At 50.2% G+C, this 7,817-nt stretch overlaps 1 long non-coding RNA gene and 1 pseudogene across 1 annotated transcript; both read left to right on the top strand.

The window, feature by feature from the left end:
* The first annotated feature begins 1,388 nt into the window (after positions 1 to 1,388).
* Positions 1,389 to 4,026, top strand: LOC115248772 (chymotrypsin-like elastase family member 2A; annotated as a pseudogene).
* Positions 4,027 to 4,055: 29 nt separating this feature from the next.
* Positions 4,056 to 4,400, top strand: LOC115248775 (uncharacterized). Its single transcript, XR_003887512.1, has 2 exons — positions 4,056 to 4,173; positions 4,366 to 4,400. It is a non-coding gene; the product is annotated as an uncharacterized lncRNA (long non-coding RNA).
* The last annotated feature ends 3,417 nt before the right edge of the window (positions 4,401 to 7,817 follow it).

Here is a 7,817-nt window from a genome sequence, read left to right as displayed (position 1 = left end):
AGCACGTGTGAGAGGCAAGGGGCACATTCTGCTAACGGCTCGGATCGGATCGGATCAGATCAGAGCAGAACGGATCGGATCGGATCAGATCAGAGCAGAACGGATCGGATCGGAATCGGATCAGATCAGATCGGTTTATGGTTTTGCTCAAAACACACAAGGAAAAAAGATGAGTGCGACAATTTCCTTTCCCTCTGTTCACCTCAGTCGTCAGTCGCGTGTGGCTGAATGAGTGATTTCATGAGGTGCATTAGAGTCCATGGAGTTTGAAAATTGGGAGCTGGTTGAGGATGATTCACAGGTCTAATGATGTGTAACTCTATTTCCTTATCTATGGAGTGGGACACATGTAAACAATCAAAAACCACAGATGAAGGTATATTTCTGGGTGCACATCTGAGGGTTCAGGTTTCTTTTCTTCTCATGATAATCTAAAAAAAATGACGCCTTGGAGCCGTCTGACCTCCAACTACTACCTCCAACCATCCATCATCCATCCGTCTACTATTAACCGGCATTTATTCCTATCAGAGGGCTGCTGTGACTGGTGAGGCAGGAATACAGGCGATGGTGACACCCGTGCAGCTCCCTCACTCACTATTTTTCACTTCCTGAACCAAACTGTTGCCTTGCTCCCTGAACAAGAGGTTTGATTTCCTCTGATGACATCAGATCACTCCGCAGGTCTCTGATGGAAGGTTTCTGCTTGCTGAACAGGTGAACTGTCCCCTCTAGTGGTGAAGCTCAGCCTACCATCCGAGCAGACATCTGTGCTGTTGATCTGGAAGAGACAAAAGTAGAGGGTTTGATTCTGCCTGAGCTCATTTCGTCTCATAACAGTGAAAATGAACAACGATTCCATGTTCAACGGCTCCACACCACAGCTGAAGATAAAGAGGCCAAAGCTGTTGATTTAGCCAGTCGTCCTGCTCGATCACCGCGGGATCACATTTAACCTTTGGAACTAAAACGTTACAGAATGATCACAAACGTAATGAACTTCGCTGCAGAACTGAGCTCAGAATGGAAGGAAGCTGTAAAAAATGTGCATGTTTACTCCAAGTCATCGCTGTTTCCTGCAGCTGTGATGAATTAATTCCTCATTTTTCTGATTATTGGTCACTGCTGCGTCCATGTTTAATTATTACTTTGTTTCCAGAGGCAGGCACCTGTGATCCAGATGTTTGCCGTCCCTCAGTAATTATGCAAGCATTTATAATAATTAAGGGAAAAAGGAAGAGGAAAACTGTAGAGAAACCCAAAAGCAATTTCTATCCCAAGAACGTGTTTCTTGAACTTAGACTCGTGGAAATGCTGGACAGGTGTACCAATGTGACTCCTTACACCTGACAATGCTGATGTCGCAGCTTTTGTGAAGGTCATGAGAAATGTTCCAGCAAAGCCACCTGTGTGTTACTTGGTTCGGGGCCAACAGCAAGACCCTCGGCCCCCGTTGGTCTGCATTTATCTGCGTAGGCAATGGCGACCCAATGTGAGTGTGTTAACCACATTTGGAGTTAGGCGCCGCCTGTGGAGTTGGAAGGTTTAAAGGCAGCCGCGCACGTGTCCATGCATCCATCCTCATCCGTCAGTATGCTCCCTCTACTGTTGGCTTCAGTGCCATCGCTGGGTGGTAAGAACATCTGGCCTCCCTAACTCTGAGTAGAGATAACTGTGTGCATATTTCCATAGAACACTGTTGTTTTCATCAAATGAGGCTCTGGGCAGTTTTTAACCCATTTTTCTATTTTATTTCCCTTCCCTCAGCGCTTGGTGCGGTTCTCCAACCTATTGAACCCTGATATCCCGCGTGGTCAATGGAGAAGAGGCGAGGGCCCCACAGCTGGCCCTGGCAGGTACTTTTAGGGGAGTGCAGCCATCACCTGGCAACTTAATGCTCAAACACCTACATAATCCTTTTGAATTAAATAGGCAGAGCATGTGATCCATGCAACCTCCTTGTTGTCTCCAGATCTCCCTGCAGTATGAAAAGGATGGTGTCTGGAGGCACACTTGTGGGGATCTCTGATCGCTGCCAACTGGGTCATGACAGCTGCTCACTGCATCAAGTATGAGGGGCAGATACACACCAGCCCGAAAATGAGAAATCAGACATCAGCAAAGTCGTAGCCATTACAAAATCTAACCCGACTTAACCCTCACTGAAATAAGGATCGGTGAAGCCAGAAAGCCAAAATGTTTCAAGCCAAATGTCACACAGATAAAAGAAAGCAGACTCAAGATCAACTGGGCCGCTGCCAGATCAAATCCTCCACTTGTGGCAAATTGAATCATTAATTTGAGCTGATCAAATCGTTAAACTAAGCACAGTAAATCAGGCCTTCTAACAGTCTGTTCTGCCGGCAGCTCCAAGTTCTCCTACAGGGTGTTTGTGGGAAAACACAACCTGGTTGAGGACGAGGCTGCTTCCAAGGCCGTCCTGCCTGAGAAGATCGTTGTGCATGAGAAATGGAACCCCATCTTCGTGGCCTTCGGGTAAGGAGTGAGCATCAACTAAGGATCCAGTCGATCTATTGGGGGACCACTTTCCTCCTCTCTGGTTTCTGGATGAATAATTGGATCGTGTGGTTCCGCCACCTCCCATCTGTTAGCAATGATATTGCGCTCATCAAGCTGTCCGAGCCGGTGACTCTGAGCGACCAGGTCCAGCTGGGACGTCTCCCTGCTGCTGGGACTCTGCTGTCCAACCTCCAGCCCTGCTACAATCACTGGGTGGGGCAGACTCTACAGTAAGTCCAGCCTGTGTACGACGGGGCCCTGGCGTTCACCGCTCCATTCATCATGTTTTGCAAACTGCTTTTAAGCAGTTTATTGTTAGCTTAACCAGAAAACACATCTGTAGACTTCTGGGGGGCTTTTTGAGGTTGAGGTGTTCACTTTAAAATGGCTAATTATGGTGGTGCGTGAGGATATCAGGTTTGACAGACGGCTGGTGGTGATGATGCTAATAGAGTGTGCCTGCCTGTTCAGCTGGAGGCCCCATTGCTGATAAGCTGGCAGCAGGCGTTGATGCCAGTGGCCGACCACGCCACCTGCTCCCAGCCTGACGGTGGGGGATCGCTGTCAGGACCACCATGGTGTGGTGCCGGTGGAGATGGCATCGTTGCTGGGTGTAATGTGAGTCCCCTGCTGTGTGGTGTGGTGTGTGGGGGGGGGGGTACAAGCCATTATGAGGACACCACCCATAAAGATCATCTTACAGGAGTTTTACTGTAAAGGAAAACATTGGTTTTAGGGTTTGAGTATTCAGACAAGGATGACAAAAGCCAGTCCTGAAAGGCCAGAATGCAGCTGTCTGTCCTACCAAGGTTAGAGTTAGTTTAGGTTAGGTTAGGGTTAGGGTTAGGGTTAGGGTTAGGGTTAGGGTTAGGGGTTAGGGTTAGTTTAGGTTAGGGTTAGGTTAGGTTAGGTTAGGGTTAGGGTTAGGGTTAGTTTAGGTTAGGTTAGGGTTAGGGTTAGGGTTAGGGTTAGTTTAGGTTAGGGTTAGGGTTAGGTTAGGTTAGGTTAGGGTTAGTTAGGTTAGGTTAGGGTTGGGTTAGGGTTGGGTTAGGGTTAGTTTAAGTTAGGTTCGGGTTGGGTTGGGTTAGGGTTAGTTTAGGTTAGGGTTGGGTTAGGTTAGGGTTAGTTTAGGTTAGTTTAGGGTTAGTTTAGGTTAGGGTTGGGTTTAGGGTTAGTTTAGGTTAGGTTAGGGTTGGGTTGGGTTAGGGTTAGTTTAGGTTAGGGTTAGTTTGGTTAGTTTAGTTTGTGTTAGGGATAGTTTAGGTTAGGGTTAGTTTAGGTTAGGTTAGGTTAGGGTAAATCCCAGCTAGATCAGAGCCGTGAGGACTGATTCAGAGCCCCTGGTTTAGAAAATTCATAAGATCAGTATGTTTTAATTTTAGTTATAATTTATCTTGGTGCTAACAACAATATTGCAGTTACTCCATCAGAAGATTAGATTAATGTGCGTTTAGTTTAAGATCAGTCATTTGATCACTGTAATCCCCCCTCCGTGTCCAGGGGTGACTCCGGTGGCCCGTTGAACTGTCAGAACTCCCAGGGGCGTCTGGGAGGTCCATGGCATCGCCAGCTTGTCTCCGCCTGGGCTGCAACTACAGGAAGAAACCCACCGTCTTCACCAGAGTCTCTGCTTTCAACGAGTGGATCGACAAGGTAAACCCGCACAAAAAGGTCACATTTAGTCATTAGTTTGTCAATATAAGAACGACATATAGAACAATGAATAACCCTGTAATTAGAGAAGTAACCTTTAACTTTAGTGACAATCACTTTATGAAAGCCATGAAATAAAATAAACCAGTATGTGCGAGACCTACACATGCTACCATGTTCTTTCTGTTTTAGGTTATGATGAACAATTAAACCAGGAAACGTTTCAATAAAATGTCGAAGAAAACTTTTTTGTCCTGTTGTGTTTTCAATGAGTCTTTAAAAGCAGCAGCCAAGTCAACAAGCGTCCAGCAGATGTCCTCATAGACCCGTGATAGGAAATGTGTGTGTGTGTGGTGGTGCGTGTGTGTGCGTGTTTGTGTGCGTGTGTGTGTGCGTGTGTGTGTGCGTGTGTGACTCTGGACTATTGTTACTTCTGCTGGAGCAGCACTTTGATTAAACTGCTGCTCTCCGGTCCCGACGTTGAGGGTAATGTGGGGCATTAAAGAATGCTTTGTCTCTGCCCCCCCCCCCCCCCCCCCCCCATCCCCCAGGCACCCCACCCCCATCCCCCAGGCACCCCACTTTTGTTCAGAAATCCAACGAGGACCAGAGGAGCCAGCATGGCTGAAGAGCTGCAGAATTCTATTCAGATTCATTCATTAGAAGGTTGGCAAGTGTTTGTCACGTTCAGCGTTGGTCTCGTGCAACAGGCGCGATAAATGGACACGTTCATTCCCGATCTACTATTTGCACAAGTGTCCCTGAATGCGTCCCCACGGGCCTGGTGAACTCTCCAAACTGCCTGGGAGCTGCTGACACCAGATGGGATGTTCCTACTCCGAGTCTTAGTATTAATAGCTTGGTTGGGGGGGGCCGAGGCGGGTGGGGGCAGGGACGCGCAGAATCACGCACCGACAGCAGCATCTCCTCTCGGGGCCGTCACGCCTGCCAGCTTCTCTGAGAAGCCTCCGCGACTCCGCAGCTTGATTTCACCAACATTCCGTCGCCGAGCGCTTGCGCGCATTTTAATGTAGCGACACGTCACCGGGCGGCTTGATGACCCACTTCTGGGAAGAAGTTCCCGCTTCTCTAACACATTTTGGAACTTTGGACACGTCTTTCACGCTTCTGGTCTCGGGCGTCCGATGCGGACACCGGAGGTCTGGGTAGGCTGATCCCAATCAGATGTTCCCGGGCTGCACGTGGAGCCGCTAAAAATGCTACTGTTCTACCTTTGGTTCGTGTTTTTATGCATCAGCCGCTGTAATAATCAGCACCATGACGTCACGCAAGTGTTGAAGAAAGAAGCGGAAATGGAAAGTTAATGAGTTCATGTGTGGGGGGGCAGTGTGTGTGTGTGGGGGGGCAGTGTGTGTGTGAGTGTGTGTGGGGGGGGGGGGGGGGTGGGGGGGTGTGTGTGTGTGTGTGGTGGGGGGGGGGGGGCAGTGTGTGGTGTGGGTTTGGGGGGGGGGGGGGGGGGGGGGGGGGGCGGGGGTGGGGGGCAGAGTCAGTTCGAAAATTTGGTGGATTTATGTCAAGTGACAACCTGTTGCCCAGAAACTCCAACAATCAAATGTCATCAGTTATATCATCGGTGTGTTTGATGCAGGTGTGTTTGATGCAGGTGTGTTTGATACAGGTGTGTTTGATGCTGGTGTGTTTGATACAGGTGTGTTTGATGCTGGTGTGTTTGATGCAGGTGTGTTTGATGCAGGTGTGTTTGATGCAGGTGTGTTTGATGCAGGTGTGTTTGATGCAGGTGTGTTGATGCAGGTGTGTTTGATGCAGGTGTGTTTGATGCAGGTGGTGTGTTTGATGCAGGTGTGTTTGATGCAGGTGTGTTGATACAGGTGTGTTTGATACAGGTGTGTTTGATGCAGGTGTGTTTGATACAGGTGTGTTTGATGCAGGTGTGTTTGATGCAGCTTCCGTTGACTCATGGTTCTCTCTAGTGTTTGACTCTACAACTTCCTGCTGACATCAGCGTCCTTACGTAACAGTGAGGCGTTAGATGAGTTTCCTAATTCCTTTCCTTCCTCTCTTCCCTAATTCCTTTCCTTCCTCTCTTCCCTAATTCCTTTCCTTCTTATATTTTCTTAGTCCTTTCCTTCCTCTCTTTCCTAATTCCTTTCCTTGCTCTGTTTCCTAATTCCCTTCCTTCCTCTCTTTCCTAAGTCCTTTCCTTCCTCTCTTTCCTAATTCCTTTCCTTGCTCTGTTTCCTAATTCCCTTCCTTCCTCTCTTTCCTAATTCCTTTCCTTCGCTCGTCACTCATGATCATTGATGTTTTGGCTTTTGCATCATCAGCTACTCATAAACTGCTGCCCCCCCCATCCTGCCCCCCCCCATACTGCCCCCCCATCCTGCCCCCCCCCATCCTGCCCCCCATACTGCCCCCCATCCTGCCCCCCCCCCCATCCTTCCCCCCCATCCTGCCCCCCACCCCCCCATCCTGCCCCCGATACTGCCCCCCATCCCGCCCCCCATCCTGCCCCCCCCATCCTGCCATGCTAACCTGCTGAGGGCCCAGAGACTCACTAAAGCTCTCTGTCTCCCTCAGGGACCTGTGGACTGGACCTGGAGCTCCACCTGCAGGGTTCTGAGCCCCCCTGAGGCCTGAGGCTGCCACAGACCATGGAGCATGAACTGTTGATGGGTCTGTCGCTGTGGTCTGTTGTGGCCATCGTCTGTAACTCCGTGGTGGCTGTTCTTATACTCATCCTCCTCGGCATCCTCTACAAGGCCTGCCAGGTTCCCTCTCAGCAGGAGAAGGTGTCGCTTCCTCCAGAGCCGGAGCAGAAGAAGACTGAGCAGAAGTACCTGCTGACGGCAGCCTGAGGGTCCAAGACTCTCCAGGGTCAAGACTCTCCAGGGTCCAAGACTCTCCAGGGTCCAAGACTCTCCAGGATCCAAGAGTCTCCAGGATCCAAGACTCTCCAGGATCCAAGACTCTCCAGGGTCCAGGACTCTCCAGGATCCAAGAGTCTCCAGGGTCCAAGACTCTCCAGGATCCAAGACTCTCCAGGGTCCAGGACTCTCCAGGATCCAAGAGTCTCCAGGGTCCAAGACTCTCCAGGATCCAAGACTCTCCAGGGTCCAGGACTCTCCAGGATCCAAGAGTCTCCAGGGTCCAAGACTCTCCAGGGTCCAAGACTCTCCAGGATCCAAGAGTCTCCAGGGTCCAAGACTCTCCAGGATCCAAGACTCTCCAGGATCCAAGACTCTCCAGGGTCCAGGACTCTCCAGGATCCAAGACTCTCCAGGATCCAAGACTCTCCAGGGTCCAGGACTCTCCAGGGCCCAGGACTCTCCAGGGTCCAGGACTCTCCAGGACCCGGTGCGCTACAACGCTGCGGCTCCTCTGACCTGAGCCCAGGGGCCAGAGCAGCTTAAGCTGCTCCAATCCTCTTATGTGCTGCAGCTCCGTCCATCTGCTTGTTGCTTGGCTCCACAACAGCCCACACGTCCCTCTTCCACTCACTTCTGTTCTCTGCCATCTCTCCATGTGGGACAAACCTGCCGCGTCACAATGGATTAAAACAGGAAGCTTGGGGATTATTATGGGATGGTGCAGAATAACCAGAGTGTGGGACCGGGTGGAGATGGAGAGCAGATCTTTGCTGAAGATGAGAAAAGGCAGGAGCA

Source organism: Takifugu rubripes, unplaced genomic scaffold (assembly GCF_901000725.2).
Source record: "Takifugu rubripes unplaced genomic scaffold, fTakRub1.2, whole genome shotgun sequence".
NCBI classification, from domain to species: domain Eukaryota; kingdom Metazoa; phylum Chordata; class Actinopteri; order Tetraodontiformes; family Tetraodontidae; genus Takifugu; species Takifugu rubripes.
This window is presented reverse-complemented; position numbering and strand designations above follow the sequence as displayed.